We start from the raw sequence: 23,069 nt of genomic DNA, 5'->3' as shown, positions 1-23,069 counted from the left end.
ATTTTTCACTTTCAGCTCATTCATATTATTATCCGATATATGATTGTAAACCAAATTAATAGTGATTGATGTGGTTTGGAATTGGTAAAAGATCAGAATGTTGATTGCATTGTATATGCTTTTCCACAACATAAATGTTATCCGTGGTAAGCATTTTTTTTTTTCTATAATCTAGTCATTTTGTCCTGCTTTGTGTGTAACAAAGATAATGTTCATTATGCTTACTGCCCATAGTGTGATTGTATTATAACTGAGAAGAAAAGCAAGGGGAAAGGTGCCCCTGTTTTATATGATAAAAAATATGCAACTAATTGCAAATTACACAGATGTTATAAATGCATTTGTTTAATTTAGTATCAGAAAGCAAGGAAGGCAATGTTTAAGCCTTACACACAGGAGTCTGAGTTTATTAATATGCTCTACTGTGGAAATTAGTGCACATGACATCAGTGTCACACACACTTCCTTTAAACACTGACTTGAGATGAAAAATAGCTTGTTCCAAAATTACACATAGACTTATTATAGCCTTGCTATAGCACTATGACTTGTTCAGGTATATTGTTCAGAATGCTGACTGTGAAGTTATTTGAAGGAGCATTTCTCCAGAAAACTGCAAGCCACAATCGACCTAAGTTTCTGGCCACCTGGCAGGGGCCCTACACGGTCATAGAAAAGATGGGACAAGTGACGTATCGGATATGCTAACCTGGAAAACGAAACCCCACACAGTTGTATCATATTAACCTGCTCAAGCAGTGGATAGGAACCCGGGACCAAGCCGCTGCCCTCGCCGCTGTGGAACCAGCAACCGTGGACATGAACCCGGATCTGTCTGCCGGACAGAAAGCGGAGTTGCAGCACTTGGTCGGTCAGTTCTCCGATGTGTTCTCCGAGCTCCCCTGGCGGACCGGTACCCTCAGTACCTGCGCTATTGAGGAAGAGATTCAACACATGCTGAAGTTGGGGGTAATTAAACCTTCCCGGAGCCCGTGGTCCAGCCCAATCGTCCTGGTCCCAAAACCCGATGTAATGACTTCCGCCGCCTCAATGAAGTATCGGAGTTCGACGGATACCCGATGCCCCGGGTGGATGAACTGCTCAACCGCCTGGGAAGGGCCCATTTTATATCAACCCTGGACCTCACCAAAGGATATTGGCAAGTACCATTGATGGAGGAAGCCAAGCCCAAGACAGCATTCTCCACACCCAGTAGACACTGGCAACTGGCCCTTCCCTTTGGCCTTCACGGGGCTCCCGCAACATTTCAGAGGCTGATGGACATCCTATTGCGGCCTGACCAGCAGTACGCTGCCGCATACCTAGACGACGTAGTCATCCACTCGGAGCGGTGGGAGGACCATTTGGACCATCTACGGAGGCTGCAAGGAGAACTCCGAAGGGCTGGACTAACCGCCAACCCCACCAATGTCACCTGGCCCTGTTCGAAGCAAGGTATCTGTGATTCCAGGTGGGCCGGGGACTGATCACACTGTTCACCGACCATGCGGCCCTACAATGGATGTCCAGAGCCAAGGAAACCAACGCTCGAGTGACCGCCGGCCAGATAAGCCGTGTTCGACAGCACAACGGGGAGACTGACACCTCCAATGCGGCTGGGACCTAACCTGTGTTTACTCCTCTCTCTCTGCAGACACCAGTGTGTGACCGATCAGCGCCCACGAGAACTGCACAGACGAGCACCCAGCACCGGGAAACTCGCACGGAGAGCACGAGAGCACTCAGCACACCCACTACTCACCTTGACTGCACTCTTCTAAATAAATCCACCCTCCGGGGTATTTTTTTGAGCTCTCCTTGTCGTGTGTTCCTTCTCGTGACAATATATATATATATATATATATATATATATATATATATATATATATTAAAGGTGCCATATGCAAAAAATGAGGTAAAAATATCCAAGAAATTACCTACACGCATCAAAAGAATGAGAAGAAATAAAGGCGATGATGTCATAAAAAAAATGTCAAGTTATAGTGCTGCAGAGATATCTACCTTAATTAGCATTAGCATTACTAGCCCCGGTCGTTATACCCGTTTCGGCCATGGGCGGCGGTATGCGGGCAACATAACCACCAGCCAACCTGCAATACACGAATAACTCGCACGGCTTGTGGGTGTACCTGAACCTGATGTCAATCATGTGGTAAGTACAGCCCAGTACTTCATTTCAGTTCAGGGAAGAGAGAGGAAGGATGGCTCAAGCCCTTGGCAAGAGACCACCACCCGCTACAGGGAAACAACCGCGCTCGGAATCACAAATCAAATCTGATAAGAAAAGGAGCCGAACCAGAGTAAACATCGGCACTGCTTTCAATCGCTGGAGACAATTGATGGACCTGAAAGAAATGAGGTTCGACTCCGAACTTGCAACATTTCTTTTGGATTGGTAAGTTAGATGCTGTTAGTATTTCGCTAGAAGTTTGTTTTAAATGTTTGTGTATTTTTTTTTCGGGAAGTTATAACATAGAGATGTATCGAAGGCTGTTCGATAAACATGCTAATGTTAGCGATGGCTAACCGTAGCTGCGTTTGATAATTAGCTAGCTATAAGTTACCCATTTGCTATATCATAACTAACCTGCTCTGTCTAGTCTGTTGGTCTCCGTGTCCTCTTTGCTTCATGGTTTTTCTGTGGGTGAGAAAATTGATGTGTGGCGTGAAAGCGTGTGAAAAGAGTCAATTGCGTGTGTCTCACGGTGAATGCTTGAGAGTTGGAAGCTCTGGTTACGTTGGTTGGCGCTAGCTTGGTCAACATCAGCTGTCTGATGTTTACCAATGATGTTGACAGAATGCTGTCTGTCAAATTAATTTAATTCAAATAATGTGTATATACAACTCAAAATGTAATATGAACAAAACGAATAGGAACATATTCACTGGTAAAGGTGAAGGGGAGTAGCTTGAGGATGTCATGTTTCAAAAACACTTGACATCACCCAACGTTCCTCTGGAGGCAAAACGTCCTTTTAGGATTCGGCTATGGCTGTAGGGTTGTTGTGAAGGTAGGGGCGGAGCATAGAGACTATGCCGTTTCTCGTTTGTTACTCTAGAGTAGACCAATTCACTTTATTGAGGCATACTGCCCCCATCTGGTATGGAATGTGGAGTATGACTTGATTTTTTTTGCCAGACATGACAGATGGCACCTTTAAATGATGTTCTTTCATAAATCATAAAACTGTTTCCAGGAATTGTTAAGCAGCTAAATCTTTTTTATTTTAATAAGAACCGTTATTGATATAGCCTGACTACGTCAGACTTCCTACTTCCGCTCAATTTCATTTCGCTTCTGTACTCAGTCTGATACAGCGTCAGAGCTTTCTGTTTGCCACCGGTCTGGAAACAGCCGGGCCAATCAATGAACAGAAGGCGGGCTGAGAGCCGTGACGTAGATACTTAGCGCCGAGTTTTACATTGTAGGTTAGAGACCTACAATGAAAACCGAAACGACCGCGGAAATGGGAAACGAGACACGGGATGCAATTCGCTCTGTTATGGAGAACATTCAACTATTTTTCAAACTTCAAAAGTCGTTTACAGCCATGTTCAATCCGGTATTTCGCTCGCATCATCATGTGTTAACAACAGGTTTACAGTGGAAGTTCAATCATAGATTTGAGTTCGATGCATGATGTCTGTGCTTCGATGCGGCTGTACAGGCGCATAACATACGTCATAACTAAACGTATCTGATTGGCTATGGGTAACCAATGATTTTAAACTTCAGACAAGCGCCCCTTAGCGAGAGAGAAAACACTTCTCTATTATGCCATTCCAGACTCTGTCTACGAAGCAAAGTGAAGTAGCAGAGTCTGGTATTACCAGGCTATTATTCATAACCCAGTCAGAAAAAAATAAATCCAGCACTAAATTAGCATGTTAGAATCATTTCTGAGGGATCGTGAACTCAAGACTGCAGTAAAGATGCTGAAAATTTACAGGAATAAACTACATCTTAAAATATATAAAATATTAAACAGTTATTTAACATTGTAATAATATTTCAAAATTTTACTTTGAACTTTATATTTCATCAAATAAATGCATGCATCCTTGACAGATTAGTTCACTTCTAAATTAATTTCCTCACGTTTATAAACTGTCTTTCTTTCTTCAGTGAAAAAGAAAAACATACAATTTTCTCTATATAGTAGACTTCAGTGGGGTTCACTGGGTGGAAGGTCCAAGTTGCAGTTTCAAAGCATTCAACACGATCCCAGGCAAGGAAGAAGAATCATACCTAGCGAATAGATTGGACATTTTCTAAAAAGAATAATAATAATATTAATAATAATAATATACTTTTTAATCTCAAACGCTCGTCTTGTGTGGCTCTGCAATGCTCATGCGTACTCTGTGCAGTTCCGTTAGAAACAGTTAGGGTAGGTTGAAAAACTCCCATCTCATTTTCTCCTTCAACTTCAAAATCATCCTACATCGCAGCAAAAGTACCGACCTAGTGTTTACAAAGGGAACTTGCAAAGAAGTTCAAAAGCCCTTTACAAAAAAATAAAAAATAAATAATGGTAAAACAACGATGTAGGATGACTGAAAACGATTTGGAAGTTGGAGGAGAAAATGAGATTGGAGTTGTTCGACATACATTATCATGACCCTTGTCAAAAAATCCTAAAGGATTCCAATAAGAAAACTGTACAGGATTCTAATTGGATTTTCTATCATATTTTGGAACCATTCCTATAGGATTCCGATAGGAATAGTCTTATAGGACAATAAATATCCTGTAGGATCACTCCTATAGGATTTTAATTGGAACCAGTTGGGTACACTCAGGCCCGTCGCGACAAGGCAGGCAAACCAAGCAATTGCTTGGGGCCCCGAGCTGCCCTGGGGCCCCAAGACAACGACTGGTTAAGAACAAAATGCAACGACACTGTTTGAGCTCCCCTTTGATTGTCAATGCAGTAACGTGTAATGACACTGTTATCGGGATCCCCCTCAAGGGGGCCCCTCTCAGTAGTCGCTGACAGCAGCCAGCCAACACGTGATCTCTGCTACCGGCAAAATACAAAACCTCCTCGGCAGTCACGAAGCGGAATTATGCTTCAGAAAGCCAGAATAGAAAGAAGAGAAAGGAAGAGGAGGATAAGAAAAAACAAGATAGTGTTAAGTGATAAATTACACTGGATAAAATAGCTTAACTTGTCAGTCTTGTACAAATGGTGTAATTTTGCAGCAGGTAGGCTAGCAAAAATATGTTTATGTTAGCTACCTGCCTGACGGCAAATGCTGCTTGTAACGAACAGTTAGTGCAAAATTATTTTCGAACGGAAGGAATATGGTTACTGTAATATGTTTTTTAACGGGATAAGGAAGACAGATGCAGAACAGAAATCGCATACTGCAAGGAGTCAGCAGTGTTTTGATTTGAGGGCGAGGGCAACTAGCATGACCATTAATATGAACTCACAATGTAACATAAAACAAATGATTACTTTTCGTTAAAATCTTTATTTATGCCAAAAAAAAAGCTCAAGTCAATTCAAGTCTGCTTTATTGTCAATTCTTCAGTACATACAGTACTGACAGAATCAAAATTGCGTTACTCTCAGACCCTTGGTGCATACAGATAACACTAACTGTACAGCCTAAAAATCTAGATCAAATATAAAATATAAGATAAAACTATACAATAAGGGCATGTTAAAAAACATTTAATAAAAATAAAGATAAAGTCAAGGCACATGGCAGATAGATTGCAAACCAGTGAAGTGAACAAACAGTGCAGATGAAAAGATTTTTAGTGCAAAAAAAGATTATTAAGTCTGATTAAAGTGACAAAGGGCTCAAGAGCAGTTATTTTATTTAAACTGACTGTTGAGGTGGTAGAATGACGTCAGTTCCAGAGACTCAGTTTGCGGAGGAAGTAGAGACGCTGTTGTGATTTCTTGGCCAGTGCTGCTGTGTTTTCAGTCCAGGAGAGGTCCTCTGTGATGTGCACACCCAGGAACTTGGTGCTGCTCACTCTCTCTACATTCGCACCGTTGATGTTGAGAGGAGCATGCTGATTGTGCGCTCTCCTGAAGTCAACAACAATCTCCTTCATCTTCTCCACGTTCAGAGAGAGACTGTTGTCACTGCAACATCCGGCCAGGCGGCTCACCTCGCTCCTGTAGTTTGTCTCATCTTTGTTGCTAATGAGACCCACCACAGTCGTGTCATCCGCAAACTTAATGAAGAGGTTGGAGTTGTGTGACAGTGTGCAGTCATGGGTCAGCAGAGAGAAGAGGAGGGGGCTCAGCACACATGTTATAGTGTACAGTGTGATGGTGCTGGATGTGTTGCTGCCGACCCGTACTGCATAAGATCTTCCAGTCAGAAAGTCTAACAGCCAGTTGCACAGCGAAGTGTTGAGCCCCGGCTGGATTAGTTTGTAAATGATGAACATCAAGTCTATGAACAGCATTCTGACCTATGAGTCTTTTTTGTCCAGATGTGTGAGTGCTGAGTGGATGGCAGTGGTGATGGCATCATTGGTTGAGCAGCTGGACCGGTATGCAAACCTCCTCTTTCAGCAGAGAGATGTTGCTGTCACATTATGGCTTGTAGTCCATAATGGCCTGTATCCCCTGCCACAGGCTTCAAGTGTCTCTGCTGTCGCTGAATTGATGGGCTATCCTCCTGGAGTACTGTCTCTTAGCCTCATGATGTTGCAGGACCGGTTGGCTCTGAAGGCTGTCATTCACGGCTTCTGGTTGGCCCGGACAGTGATAGTTTTTGTGACTGTTACATCATAAATACATTTGTTGATGTAGGCAGTGACAGTCTCGGAGTACTCTTGGAGGTCAGTGGTATTATTGTATGTCTCTTACAGTCATCTGAGTTGAACGTGGTAGTCGGATGAAGTCCAGTTTATTGTCCAAAAAGTGTATGTTAGCCAGTATGATGGTGGGGATAATTGGCTTGTGTGGGTTAGCCGTTAGCCTAGCCTGGATACTTCCGCGCTGACCCCTCTTCTGCTTCCTCTCACGCTGCTTGTGGTGCCTCCGCTGTGGGCGAGATGCAGTAGTGGGGGTCGGTGATGGTGTAGGCCTCCGGAGCAGACCGAGGTCCCGCAGCTCTTCGGCATGCGCAGAGTTACACTCTAAAAATGTGGATTAAAGACAAGTAGATGCGATGAAGACGTACAAAAACACTGCGACTCACAAGACAAAAAACACTGTCTTCTGTGGGGAGCAAGAGAAGCTGTGAATGTGGACACGTCACCATCTAGTTAAAGAACTAGACTGTTGTTTTGAGTTTTGTGATTCATTACATTGGAGGACTAAGAATTCATATATTAAAAATATTTTCAGTCCAACAGAGAATATAAGAAGCAAATACTTGGGATGAAAGAAAAATATGTTTATCTTGATATGATTATGTCATACACTCATAAACACTCTTAAAATATTAGCTATAGCAATGGACACAGTTTAATTATTTTTTATTAATTCTACTGTATATACAAACTCTATATTCGAAGTAAACATTGATTATGCACTATTTAATACAGAGCATTAACACAAAAGTAGTCATAAAGATGGCACTGATCATTAGTTCATCTCTAACAGTTTAGAAATTAACCAGGATCAGGAATGTAAGAAACACAATAATAAAACACAAATACACTTCATATTTAATGTTAGACCTATTGCTTTGCAGAATAGTTTTAAGAGATTATTATACTTTAATGAAAACATTTGCGATTGGTTTATAATATATGTTACTGTACTGTACATGTTTGTGTTGTGTGTTGTGTTGTTGTAGCATTTACACTGTTTAGTCCAGCAGATGTCGCCAGCGTAGTTTGGACGATTCAGTTTGCAAAAGCTCATCATGAGAATTCTCTCATCGGGGCGTCACTAGCCTTTCATCAATAATGGGACACATGACCTATAAACATTTGTGGAGAATGAACACATTCAAGATCTGATGATGTAATAATGCACTTAAAGTCTATTTTTTTCATGGGTGGCATTTCCAAGATAATTTTTTTGCTTAATGGACCTCAATTTTCCAGCCAGATGTTTACAAGCTTTGCAGTGGACTATGGCTTTAGTCACATCAATAGCAGGCCGAGATTTTCTCAAAGCAATGGAGAAGCTGAGCATTATGTTCAGACTGTAAAACACCTGCTTAACAAAGCAATTGGGGGTTCAGTTTCAATTTACCACCAAAATTGTATATTTCTATAAGATTTCTATAAAAAAGGTTCTGAGGAAACCATACAAATTTTCAAAGGTCAAGTTTAAAAAGTTAAGACAAAGCACACACATGTAGGCCTTAAATCGAACTTCGGTAATAATAATAATAGGTATGACTGAAAAAGAAAACGTTTAAATACAAAAAAAACTGTGTTTTACTCATAGAAATAAGCTGAAGTCATAAGTACTATTAGCCCCCCCCACCCTCTTTTTTATATTCCCACAAATGAGATATTTTAAGATACTGAACTAGAAAGCTGTCACAATCATTTCCTGAATTATTTTAAATCTAGAATATCAACTAGATTAAAAAGCTTTCTTATCTTTGCTAGATTTTTTATCAGAATCATTCTTTTCTGCATTGTATTTCTGACACTATAACATGTTTCTTCTTGTCCACAGTGGCTATTCACATCTTCCTGTAATGTTTACCCGTTATATATATATATATATATATAAGTGTAAAGTTTAGTCTTATATGTGTCCAAATCTTTACCTTGATATTATTATCTCATCTCTTCTGCTTTTTCCTGCACATCTCATCTCTCCCACTTTCCTTTGAACTCTGTACCTTTCCTCTCTTCCTCCCATTGTTTGTGCCACCTTTCCTTCAACCTTTTCATAATGATGCTCTTAATAATGATGCTTACTTAAGTATTCAAGAAGTACACAAGAATCTGGTAAGAAAGAGGAAGGACAGCACAGTGACTGAACAAAGTGTTGCAAGGAGTGAAATTATTTCCTAATGAAAATACCTCCTCATGAAGCCAAACACTCAGGAACTATCGCAATGTAAATGTCATGCCATAAAACAATGGGCTTCGATCTCCTCCTGAAGCCAAACACTCAGGAACTATCGCAATGCAAATGCCATGCCATAAAACAATGGGCTTCGATCTCCTCCTGAAGCCAAACACTCAGGAACTCTTATCAGATAGGAGGACCTGGAAGAAAGACCATTTGCTTGTTGGTCCCTTCACCTGGGTACATGATCCAGGTCAATAAAAGTTGACAGAGAAATCCCCAAAACTCTAAAAGTCACATAAAACCTTTACTATATCTTCAGAATTCATGCTCGTAAACTTTTTCACGTTTGGTGTCATTTTAAAGGTCTCTATGTGACTGGTAAAATGGTCTCAATATCACAGCAGTCACTTGTATTATAATTATAGAATTGTGTTCAGCTGGGGGGGGGGGGGGCTGTCCCTCTTTAGGGGTCTGTGAGAAAGTTTATCTCCAGTATCTCCAGCCAGGTGTGACTCTGGACAAACCTAACAACCTCAAGGTCTTTTATGTTTAACGTTGTTCTCTGGTCTGAGAATATAAGGGAAGTGACAAAACTCTAGTTTGTGATTCTGTAGTCAGACCAGCGCGTCGTGTGGTGTGTATTTCATATACTCCATACTATGTATCGTCCTGAAGTCGGTTATACATTTCATTTTTATTCCAAAATGTAATAGTGTTAAACACATTGTGTCCAGAGCACACGGTATAGTTGTTTGTTCTATTACACGTGTGCATAGGTGTTTTAGAGAATAAACTTGTCTAGCCTTAGTGAGAAAACACTAAGAGAGAAAACACTTCTCTATTATGCCATTCCAGACTCTGTCTACGAAGCAAAGTGAAGTAGCAGAGTCTGGTATTACCAGGCTATTATTCATAACCCAGTCAGAAAAAAATAAATCCAGCACTAAATTAGCATGTTAGAATCATTTCTGAGGGATCGTGAACTCAAGACTGCAGTAAAGATGCTGAAAATTTACAGGAATAAACTACATCTTAAAATATATAAAATATTAAACAGTTATTTAACATTGTAATAATATTTCAAAATTTTACTTTGAACTTTATATTTCATCAAATAAATGCATGCATCCTTGACAGATTAGTTCACTTCTAAATTAATTTCCTCACGTTTATAAACTGTCTTTCTTTCTTCAGTGAAAAAGAAAAACATACAATTTTCTCTATATAGTAGACTTCAGTGGGGTTCACTGGGTGGAAGGTCCAAGTTGCAGTTTCAAAGCATTCAACACGATCCCAGGCAAGGAAGAAGAATCATACCTAGCGAATAGATTGGACATTTTCTAAAAAGAATAATAATAATATTAATAATAATAATATACTTTTTAATCTCAAACGCTCGTCTTGTGTGGCTCTGCAATGCTCATGCGTACTCTGTGCAGTTCCGTTAGAAACAGTTAGGGTAGGTTGAAAAACTCCCATCTCATTTTCTCCTTCAACTTCAAAATCATCCTACATCGCAGCAAAAGTACCGACCTAGTGTTTACAAAGGGAACTTGCAAAGAAGTTCAAAAGCCCTTTACAAAAAAATAAAAAATAAATAATGGTAAAACAACGATGTAGGATGACTGAAAACGATTTGGAAGTTGGAGGAGAAAATGAGATTGGAGTTGTTCGACATACATTATCATGACCCTTGTCAAAAAATCCTAAAGGATTCCAATAAGAAAACTGTACAGGATTCTAATTGGATTTTCTATCATATTTTGGAACCATTCCTATAGGATTCCGATAGGAATAGTCTTATAGGACAATAAATATCCTGTAGGATCACTCCTATAGGATTTTAATTGGAACCAGTTGGGTACACTCAGGCCCGTCGCGACAAGGCAGGCAAACCAAGCAATTGCTTGGGGCCCCGAGCTGCCCTGGGGCCCCAAGACAACGACTGGTTAAGAACAAAATGCAACGACACTGTTTGAGCTCCCCTTTGATTGTCAATGCAGTAACGTGTAATGACACTGTTATCGGGATCCCCCTCAAGGGGGCCCCTCTCAGTAGTCGCTGACAGCAGCCAGCCAACACGTGATCTCTGCTACCGGCAAAATACAAAACCTCCTCGGCAGTCACGAAGCGGAATTATGCTTCAGAAAGCCAGAATAGAAAGAAGAGAAAGGAAGAGGAGGATAAGAAAAAACAAGATAGTGTTAAGTGATAAATTACACTGGATAAAATAGCTTAACTTGTCAGTCTTGTACAAATGGTGTAATTTTGCAGCAGGTAGGCTAGCAAAAATATGTTTATGTTAGCTACCTGCCTGACGGCAAATGCTGCTTGTAACGAACAGTTAGTGCAAAATTATTTTCGAACGGAAGGAATATGGTTACTGTAATATGTTTTTTAACGGGATAAGGAAGACAGATGCAGAACAGAAATCGCATACTGCAAGGAGTCAGCAGTGTTTTGATTTGAGGGCGAGGGCAACTAGCATGACCATTAATATGAACTCACAATGTAACATAAAACAAATGATTACTTTTCGTTAAAATCTTTATTTATGCCAAAAAAAAAGCTCAAGTCAATTCAAGTCTGCTTTATTGTCAATTCTTCAGTACATACAGTACTGACAGAATCAAAATTGCGTTACTCTCAGACCCTTGGTGCATACAGATAACACTAACTGTACAGCCTAAAAATCTAGATCAAATATAAAATATAAGATAAAACTATACAATAAGGGCATGTTAAAAAACATTTAATAAAAATAAAGATAAAGTCAAGGCACATGGCAGATAGATTGCAAACCAGTGAAGTGAACAAACAGTGCAGATGAAAAGATTTTTAGTGCAAAAAAAGATTATTAAGTCTGATTAAAGTGACAAAGGGCTCAAGAGCAGTTATTTTATTTAAACTGACTGTTGAGGTGGTAGAATGACGTCAGTTCCAGAGACTCAGTTTGCGGAGGAAGTAGAGACGCTGTTGTGATTTCTTGGCCAGTGCTGCTGTGTTTTCAGTCCAGGAGAGGTCCTCTGTGATGTGCACACCCAGGAACTTGGTGCTGCTCACTCTCTCTACATTCGCACCGTTGATGTTGAGAGGAGCATGCTGATTGTGCGCTCTCCTGAAGTCAACAACAATCTCCTTCATCTTCTCCACGTTCAGAGAGAGACTGTTGTCACTGCAACATCCGGCCAGGCGGCTCACCTCGCTCCTGTAGTTTGTCTCATCTTTGTTGCTAATGAGACCCACCACAGTCGTGTCATCCGCAAACTTAATGAAGAGGTTGGAGTTGTGTGACAGTGTGCAGTCATGGGTCAGCAGAGAGAAGAGGAGGGGGCTCAGCACACATGTTATAGTGTACAGTGTGATGGTGCTGGATGTGTTGCTGCCGACCCGTACTGCATAAGATCTTCCAGTCAGAAAGTCTAACAGCCAGTTGCACAGCGAAGTGTTGAGCCCCGGCTGGATTAGTTTGTAAATGATGAACATCAAGTCTATGAACAGCATTCTGACCTATGAGTCTTTTTTGTCCAGATGTGTGAGTGCTGAGTGGATGGCAGTGGTGATGGCATCATTGGTTGAGCAGCTGGACCGGTATGCAAACCTCCTCTTTCAGCAGAGAGATGTTGCTGTCACATTATGGCTTGTAGTCCATAATGGCCTGTATCCCCTGCCACAGGCTTCAAGTGTCTCTGCTGTCGCTGAATTGATGGGCTATCCTCCTGGAGTACTGTCTCTTAGCCTCATGATGTTGCAGGACCGGTTGGCTCTGAAGGCTGTCATTCACGGCTTCTGGTTGGCCCGGACAGTGATAGTTTTTGTGACTGTTACATCATAAATACATTTGTTGATGTAGGCAGTGACAGTCTCGGAGTACTCTTGGAGGTCAGTGGTATTATTGTATGTCTCTTACAGTCATCTGAGTTGAACGTGGTAGTCGGATGAAGTCCAGTTTATTGTCCAAAAAGTGTATGTTAGCCAGTATGATGGTGGGGATAATTGGCTTGTGTGGGTTAGCCGTTAGCCTAGCCTGGATACTTCCGCGCTGACCCCTCTTCTGCTTCCTCTCACGCTGCTTGTGGTGCCTCCGCTGTGGGCGAGATGCAGTAGTGGGGGTCGGTGATGGTGTAGGCCTCCGGAGCAGACCGAGGTCCCGCAGCTCTTCGGCATGCGCAGAGTTACACTCTAAAAATGTGGATTAAAGACAAGTAGATGCGATGAAGACGTACAAAAACACTGCGACTCACAAGACAAAAAACACTGTCTTCTGTGGGGAGCAAGAGAAGCTGTGAATGTGGACACGTCACCATCTAGTTAAAGAACTAGACTGTTGTTTTGAGTTTTGTGATTCATTACATTGGAGGACTAAGAATTCATATATTAAAAATATTTTCAGTCCAACAGAGAATATAAGAAGCAAATACTTGGGATGAAAGAAAAATATGTTTATCTTGATATGATTATGTCATACACTCATAAACACTCTTAAAATATTAGCTATAGCAATGGACACAGTTTAATTATTTTTTATTAATTCTACTGTATATACAAACTCTATATTCGAAGTAAACATTGATTATGCACTATTTAATACAGAGCATTAACACAAAAGTAGTCATAAAGATGGCACTGATCATTAGTTCATCTCTAACAGTTTAGAAATTAACCAGGATCAGGAATGTAAGAAACACAATAATAAAACACAAATACACTTCATATTTAATGTTAGACCTATTGCTTTGCAGAATAGTTTTAAGAGATTATTATACTTTAATGAAAACATTTGCGATTGGTTTATAATATATGTTACTGTACTGTACATGTTTGTGTTGTGTGTTGTGTTGTTGTAGCATTTACACTGTTTAGTCCAGCAGATGTCGCCAGCGTAGTTTGGACGATTCAGTTTGCAAAAGCTCATCATGAGAATTCTCTCATCGGGGCGTCACTAGCCTTTCATCAATAATGGGACACATGACCTATAAACATTTGTGGAGAATGAACACATTCAAGATCTGATGATGTAATAATGCACTTAAAGTCTATTTTTTTCATGGGTGGCATTTCCAAGATAATTTTTTTGCTTAATGGACCTCAATTTTCCAGCCAGATGTTTACAAGCTTTGCAGTGGACTATGGCTTTAGTCACATCAATAGCAGGCCGAGATTTTCTCAAAGCAATGGAGAAGCTGAGCATTATGTTCAGACTGTAAAACACCTGCTTAACAAAGCAATTGGGGGTTCAGTTTCAATTTACCACCAAAATTGTATATTTCTATAAGATTTCTATAAAAAAGGTTCTGAGGAAACCATACAAATTTTCAAAGGTCAAGTTTAAAAAGTTAAGACAAAGCACACACATGTAGGCCTTAAATCGAACTTCGGTAATAATAATAATAGGTATGACTGAAAAAGAAAACGTTTAAATACAAAAAAAACTGTGTTTTACTCATAGAAATAAGCTGAAGTCATAAGTACTATTAGCCCCCCCCACCCTCTTTTTTATATTCCCACAAATGAGATATTTTAAGATACTGAACTAGAAAGCTGTCACAATCATTTCCTGAATTATTTTAAATCTAGAATATCAACTAGATTAAAAAGCTTTCTTATCTTTGCTAGATTTTTTATCAGAATCATTCTTTTCTGCATTGTATTTCTGACACTATAACATGTTTCTTCTTGTCCACAGTGGCTATTCACATCTTCCTGTAATGTTTACCCGTTATATATATATATATATATATAAGTGTAAAGTTTAGTCTTATATGTGTCCAAATCTTTACCTTGATATTATTATCTCATCTCTTCTGCTTTTTCCTGCACATCTCATCTCTCCCACTTTCCTTTGAACTCTGTACCTTTCCTCTCTTCCTCCCATTGTTTGTGCCACCTTTCCTTCAACCTTTTCATAATGATGCTCTTAATAATGATGCTTACTTAAGTATTCAAGAAGTACACAAGAATCTGGTAAGAAAGAGGAAGGACAGCACAGTGACTGAACAAAGTGTTGCAAGGAGTGAAATTATTTCCTAATGAAAATACCTCCTCATGAAGCCAAACACTCAGGAACTATCGCAATGTAAATGTCATGCCATAAAACAATGGGCTTCGATCTCCTCCTGAAGCCAAACACTCAGGAACTATCGCAATGCAAATGCCATGCCATAAAACAATGGGCTTCGATCTCCTCCTGAAGCCAAACACTCAGGAACTCTTATCAGATAGGAGGACCTGGAAGAAAGACCATTTGCTTGTTGGTCCCTTCACCTGGGTACATGATCCAGGTCAATAAAAGTTGACAGAGAAATCCCCAAAACTCTAAAAGTCACATAAAACCTTTACTATATCTTCAGAATTCATGCTCGTAAACTTTTTCACGTTTGGTGTCATTTTAAAGGTCTCTATGTGACTGGTAAAATGGTCTCAATATCACAGCAGTCACTTGTATTATAATTATAGAATTGTGTTCAGCTGGGGGGGGGGGGGGCTGTCCCTCTTTAGGGGTCTGTGAGAAAGTTTATCTCCAGTATCTCCAGCCAGGTGTGACTCTGGACAAACCTAACAACCTCAAGGTCTTTTATGTTTAACGTTGTTCTCTGGTCTGAGAATATAAGGGAAGTGACAAAACTCTAGTTTGTGATTCTGTAGTCAGACCAGCGCGTCGTGTGGTGTGTATTTCATATACTCCATACTATGTATCGTCCTGAAGTCGGTTATACATTTCATTTTTATTCCAAAATGTAATAGTGTTAAACACATTGTGTCCAGAGCACACGGTATAGTTGTTTGTTCTATTACACGTGTGCATAGGTGTTTTAGAGAATAAACTTGTCTAGCCTTAGTGCTTTGCTATGTATTTTAGACCATGTGTCTTATGTTCAATTAGGATAACTGTTATAAGTGTGACTCTATCAAATTAGTTTTTCTCCTGTGGAACATTTGGCTATTTACATACAGCTACAGTAAACCATGTACAGGAACAAGTGTGCCACGTGGCTAAAATGTGATTCACAATTGCATTATCTTTTCTAAATTAGCTTCTTGTTTCATTATTTAATTGGCATGATACAGTTTTACCTGACTAATAATTAGGGCCTGAGCACCGCGGTGCGAAGACCCTCTTTTAATTGTTTCTTATAAAATGTTATATTTGATTTATTCTGAACTCTCCTGAAATTATCATAACTGGTAAACTGTGAGAAGGCTTTTGTTAATGCACATTTATGACCAGGATAACATGAATAATAGGAGCAGTAGGCACGCCATCGGAGACCTTCTGATTTCTGTCTGTCGCTGAAATTAGAAAGTTATACGGACAAGGACTAAGTGAATAAAACTTTTTGTCATAAGCAAGCAGTAGACAGCAGGCAAAACTGGTATACTTATACCCTCTCTACCCTGCTTATAACTCTCCTACACCATCTACCTTGTTTTATTTATTCTCAGGTTAGCTAAAGCAAGTCAAATCTGTCCTATAAAAAAAACATAAATAAAAACAAAGATATATAATTTGCAAGCTCGGTCATTTAGGCCGCTGGCACCGGAGAAGCTGTTCCACAGAACCAGCATCTGATCTCCTCACTTCCTAATTTTCTTTAACAGTATGTGTATATTTTTTAGTGTTAAATTTTGTTTTACTATTATTATTAGAAGACCATTTTCTTACCATGCTCAATAAATCCACTGTAAAGGCAGGCTGTGATCAAGAGTTCCCGTTTTAATTTAAATCGACACACATTTAAGGATCATTTCAAGTTCGATTTGTTTCAGATTAATAATTATTATATCTATTTAAACCTATTTTGACCAGGTGTGAATATGATAGTGAGTTTGGACATTCAGCTTCTTCATAGATGGAAGGGGCTTAAAGTAGTTTTGGGAAGGATGAGAGGAGTCCTTCCTAATGGAGGTGACGTTCTTCACACACCTTGTGATATGAAAGTCTTCAGTGGCAGAAAGTTTGGCTCCAGTGAAACATTGTGCTGTCTTCACACTGCAGGGTGTTCCTGTCAGATACTGAGCAGGTTTCATAGCAGATGGTGATTCAGCTGGTTAGTAACTCTCAATGTTGCAGAGGTTTTAAAAACCTGGGTCGTGACCCTCAAGTGGGCTTTATGTAGAATATGAGAAAGCCCGAGTCAAAAAGTATCAGTTATGATTTTTTAAGAAAAACAGGAATCCATTAAGCTCTGTTACAAACAGCAGAGATTCACAGAAAAGATAGTGAAGGTGTTGCATGCAAACATTGTAGCAATACTTCTTGACTAGCAAAGAATACGCTGAAATCTGGAGTAAGACCACATGTGACCCTGGACCACAAAACCAGTCATAAGAGTCACTTTTTGAAATTGAGATTTACATATCATCTGAAAGCTGAATAAATAAGCTGCATGATTGCATCATGATGCATGGTTTGTTAGGATAGGACAATATTTGGCTGAGATACAACTGATATTTGCTATGAGATCTGGAATCTGAGGAAAAAAAAATAAAAAATAACAATGAGAAAATGACCTTTAAAGTTGTCCAAATGAAGTTCTTAACAGAGGTGGAAAGTAACAAATTACATTTACTCATTTTCTGTAAAACAAAACAAGCATTACACTGATACTACCTTTCATATCCACCTATTTGTGCGGAACTGGATTCTCAATTTTAACTTAAATATAGAAAAAATAAATAAGTTGAATGCTTCTCAGGACATGTGTTGCCCTGTCGTCTTATGAACCAGCTTGGGACCAGATTATGCAGAATGTACGTATATGTGATATGTCAATACATTTTCAGAAGGTGCATGGTTGAATAATATTGGTCTTGTCAATTTGAAAAGGAAAACAATGTCGCTCTTAAAAAGGTTTGAACTGCTCCATAAATTCAGCTCATAATAACAAGAAACAATAATCAAAAAAAGAAAAGAAAGAAAATAAATTATACAGGGGTCTGGCTTCATTTTCTCTTTTTTTTTTTTTTTTTTTTTTTTTACAAAAGATTATATATTATTGCAAATGTATTTCTACACTTTTTTTCAATTATCAACTAATCATATCTCATGGAATCTGTTGCCTAACCTGTCATAACATGAATTTCCTGTATTTCATGACACAAGTTATATCACCCTGAAAACTGCATCTTTTGGAAACTATCTAATAATAATCTAGTTCCTTTTTCTCTAGAGTTTAAACACATTTTTTATGCATTTTTGACGCCATTTGTTTTTAGTCAAAAGTATAAATGGCAAATGAGGCTACATAAATCCGTGCACACACATACATCACTGATATAGATTTATACATATTTTGAACTTTGCACTTTTGTTTTTTTCTGAAAGAGTTTCAAATTTGATTATGTAAATACTGTGCATCTGTAATAAAGTCTGTCAGTTTTCTTAACTGAAGGGGCTTCGTTGCAAAGACGCACTTGCAGTCTAACTTTGCATTCATTCTATTTCATGGGAATTAAAGAAAACTTTTAGCAGCTTACAAGGCAATGGATAAATATTATCAAGTCCTTAAGGAAACAACAATGACACGTAGCAGACAATCATGAGGATTAATAGAAAACAGTAAATATGGACAATAAATACAGACAAATGTTCAGACAAGGTTCACTGATTTAGGTAACACTTTATTTCAATAGTACTTTTCTACTAAAAGTAATTTCTTTGTCAACTTACTGTCAACTTATACTAACCCTAACAGTCTACTCTGAGAGTTAGTAGACTTGTAGCTGCAAATATTGTTAAAGTTACTTATAGTTCGTAGAATGTCTAAAGTGAACTATCGAAATAAAGTGTATAAATAAAGGCACAGTGATTTTAAAGTTATTGTTTATGTTCAGCTTCTTCATGGAAGGGGCTTAAAGTAGTTTTGGGAAGGATGAGAGGAGTCCTTCTAATGGAGGTGACGTTCTTCACACACCTTGTGATATGAAAGTCTTCAGTGGCAGAAAGTTTGGCTCCAGTGAAACATTGTGCTGTCTTCACACTGCAGGGTTTTCCTGTTAGATACTGAGCAGGTTTCATAGCAGATGGTGAGACACTGTCAATAACACATCTGCAGAAACATCTTCATCTGCTATCAGTATTATTGCTCATGAGCCTCACAATGTTGTCATCTGCAAACATTACAATGTTATCACTTTGGTGTTTTGCATTGCACTCGTGAATGAGAAGAATGCAAACAACAGTGTTTGTTCAACTAGATTAATGCTGCAGAAGAACTAGATTGAAATTTTACGAAAAACAAAGAAACTCATGAAATACTGAAAAGACTGAACTTATTACAAACCAAGAGCTTTTCTCAGAAATATATATGTAAAAAAAAATTCTCTCAGCCAAAGCAGGGGGCTGGACTGCACTGACAAAACTCTTTCAGTTACTACAAGCTTTTTCAGCATTAGAGACAGAGAGAGAGAGAGAAAGAGAGAGAGAGAGAGAGAGAGAGAGAGAGGGAGGGAGAGAGAGAGTCACAATATTTACAATTTTTTCGTCATCGTTTGAAGAGTCGCAAAAACTTTATTATATTGCTCAAGATCAAATCATAAGCCATTTTCTGTCATTATTTTTCTATTTGCAAGTCTTTGACTATGAGGCGCATTTATCTGAGTCTGGGTGAGTCACATTTCAGTTCATATTTAGGATTTAACCTGTTAACTGTCACCCCGTCCCGTACGGGATGCCTACTACTACTATTACAATCAAATCTAATCTAATCTTGACAAACTATATATTGTTGGAAAGGTCTAAGACTCCCAAATATATATTTTACCAATATTTTTTGTTAAAAATTATGTAGGAAAAGTAATAGATTAATTTATGACAAGAGTGCACCCTCAGAAATCTACATTACAAAAGGAGTTTTGACCTTTGTTTAAAAAAAAGGCTTCCTCGTTGCCTTTTTCTCTATCACATTTTAGAAATCATCAGAAGTTATATATCACTTGAAAACATAAAATCTCAAAATTCATCCTTTAAAACCCATTTTAAAATCCGACATTGCATTACCATCTAAATGGTACATCAAAATCATGTTACAAAATGTTTTCAGTCATGAATTATAAAAATTTAGGTTTGTATCATGCACATTCAAGTCTATCTTCAAAATCGTGAGTGACAGTTAGTTAATAGAAACAGATGTTTGTGGGGAGAAACTCAAACTGTTCAAAAAAGAAAAAAAAGTAAATATGAATGAGAGGAAACTGTCACAAATAAGAATATCTGAGAGAAAATAAGTGAAATTCATACAGGTTTGGATGAGGGTGAGCAAATGATTACAGAATTTGGGGGTAATGTGTAACTAAACTTATTATATTTGATCAATAGTTTATAGTTTAGTTTAGTTTATTTGAGCTGTTCAGAATCATGGTTGTTACAGAAGTCATAAACTTACACAGTAATGGAAGCTCAAAAGGAGTAGGCTGAAGCAAGGAAGCTTATATGCGCCTACCCCTATGTACAATACTCTCAGTACCCATGGATTTCACATTTGTATTCCCAATTGTAACTCAATAAATAACACTGCATTTAACAATATATATTACATTGATAAGGTTACCATAAAATGTGCAAATTTCAAGTATATCATTTTCATACCCAGGCACACATCACCACGAGCGTGCACCTGTTTATGAGTTACATTTCCAACCAAACTATCAGTAATATGGACGTTACAAATTGCAGCATTTGAAATGGTAGCTTGTAGTTACATTCCACATCCAATGTATATTGTCACAAGCGTATGGGGATAACTGTACAAACTGTGTTTGAGTTACAGGATACATCTATTGTACAAGCAGCATGACTACATCTAAATTAATAAGTATCTTCCATAAGGAATTATGTCATGAAGGATAACATTAATACAGAATCCTGTATCAATCAGATATTACTGGCAGGGACTCCCACATGTTTAGACCCTGGGGAAATAAGAAATATAATTATTCCTTTCTTTTATAATTATTTCCATTTTGTCTCCTCAAACTGTTATTCCCAATAAAAAAAATTGAATTTTAGCCATTATATAGAATAAATCAAATTAATTTTGGCTGCATGTTTTAAGATTAAGATAAATATTTACATTTACATTTACATTTAGTAATCTGGCAGACAATTTTATCCAAAGCAACTTATAAATGAGGACAATGAAAGCAATTAAAAAGAGCAATGATATACAAGTGCTATAACAAGTCTCAGTTTAACACAGTACATTTTTTATATAAATTATATAATAAATAAAAATAGAATTAATAGAATAGAAAAGAATAGAGTAAGCTATTGTCAGAGGCCTTTTTAATAATAACATCTTGTAATAAACACATTTGCGGTAAGAACATAATACTATTTTCAGATGATGCTAGAATAATCTGTACTGTTAGAATATTTTTATATTTTAAAATATTTATTTTCAGTAAACTCTCTGTAAAGTGATTCATCTTCATCTTTGACTCCTCATCTTCTTTCAGCATATTGGTCTCTGTTTGGGGTCAAGCTGTGCTCCCAACAACAGCACCATCATTTCAAACACAATTTAAATACAGTGACGTCCTGTAGTCTGAGACCACTAGTGAAAATGCTGCTATTTTGCTTTTCTTTTTTGTATTACATTACTACTTGAACTCTGAAAAGTCAGACTGACTATGTATTTCTGAATGTCTTTGGTTTGACTTTTGACAATTCCTAAATCTATCTGCAAATCTAACCTGCATTGCAGATTTGCATAAAGAAAATCTCATATTATCAATGTGGTCTGGACTTTTGGATCTTTGCAACAAACTACACCAAAGACACTAAACCTGCAGTAACAGACTCTTTATTTTCTGCTCATAGTTCTTCTGTTAGCACTGACAGAGAACATCCTGATGATAACAGTCTGCAGATCTGGAGAGAGAAGAAGCAAAGGAAAGTGTGTAGGTATGAGTAAACAAGCTAACATATACAGTATGATACTCTGATGTCAGAGCTTATCAGGATTTGACTTGGGTTGTCCATGCCAACATTTATTCACACACACACACACACACACACACATATAATAATCAAGTTTTGTTGATATTGTTGTATATTACTGAAATGCTGGAAATTCTTTAGCAGATATAGGACACATTCATGAAACAGCACTTATTGATGAATCGTAAATTAAAATCAGGAAACGGTGCTATGGTTATTCAGACTTTCTCTGTCATTATTATAGATGAGAATGAGTGTAAGTCTTCTCCACCCATTTGTGGAGAAAATGCAGCATGCTTCAACACTAATGGCAGCTACTACTGTCAATGTCATGAAGGATTCACACCTCCTTCACCTCATAATTTCACACAAGCAGATTCGATTAAATGTGAAGGTAAAGAGAGCTTGATATGATGAATCTCACATGATCTCTGTGCAGCAGAGAAAACATCTGAATCTCTGTTCATCTCATTTCAGACATCGATGAATGTTTGGTCGGCAGTGATGATTGTGGTCCTAATACAATATGTAATAATACTGTAGGAGGTTATTACTGCACATGTGCAACTGGCTACATTTCCAGCAATGGAAAAGATATATTCAATTCAGGACAAGGAGTTCAGTGTATAGGTCAGATTTATTTATTTATTTATTTATTTATTGCCATTGATTGCAGTCTAAAGTGGGAGTCTTCAGTTGACATGATTTTGTTTATTATCTGTCCCTAAATTACAGACAGAGATGAATGCAGTGATCCCAGTTTTTGTGGAAAACATGCATCATGTCATAACACTGCTGGAGGTTTCTACTGCATCTGTGAAGCTGGATTCAGACTAAAGTCAGGAGGAACTATCTTCAATGATACAAGTGAACTCTGTGAGAGTAAGTCCTTTATAAACATTCAAGTTCATATTTTGACGAAGTAATTTTTCGTTTGTTTTTTACTGTATTATCTTTCGTCAAAATGATGATTTTAAGTAAAGATTATGTTCCATGAAGATATGTTGTACATTTTCTACTGTAAATATAGCAACACTTAATTTTTGATATGTAATATGCATTGTTAAGAGTTTCATTTGGACAACTTTAAAGGTGATTTTCTCAGTATTATGATTTTTATTTTTTGCACCCTCATATTAAAGATT

At 38.2% G+C, this 23,069-nt stretch overlaps 1 long non-coding RNA gene across 1 annotated transcript; it reads left to right on the top strand.

Moving 5' to 3' along the window:
- Positions 1-22,181: 22,181 nt before the first annotated feature.
- Positions 22,182-22,800, top strand: LOC113074074 (uncharacterized). Its single transcript, XR_003280591.1, has 3 exons — positions 22,182-22,318; positions 22,402-22,554; positions 22,660-22,800. It is a non-coding gene; the product is annotated as an uncharacterized LOC113074074 (long non-coding RNA).
- The last annotated feature ends 269 nt before the right edge of the window (positions 22,801-23,069 follow it).

Source organism: Carassius auratus, unplaced genomic scaffold (assembly GCF_003368295.1).
Source record: "Carassius auratus strain Wakin unplaced genomic scaffold, ASM336829v1 scaf_tig00013598, whole genome shotgun sequence".
Lineage (NCBI taxonomy): Eukaryota > Metazoa > Chordata > Actinopteri > Cypriniformes > Cyprinidae > Carassius > Carassius auratus.
The sequence above is the reverse complement of the archived record's forward strand: the minus strand, read 5'-3'. Positions and strand labels throughout refer to the sequence as shown.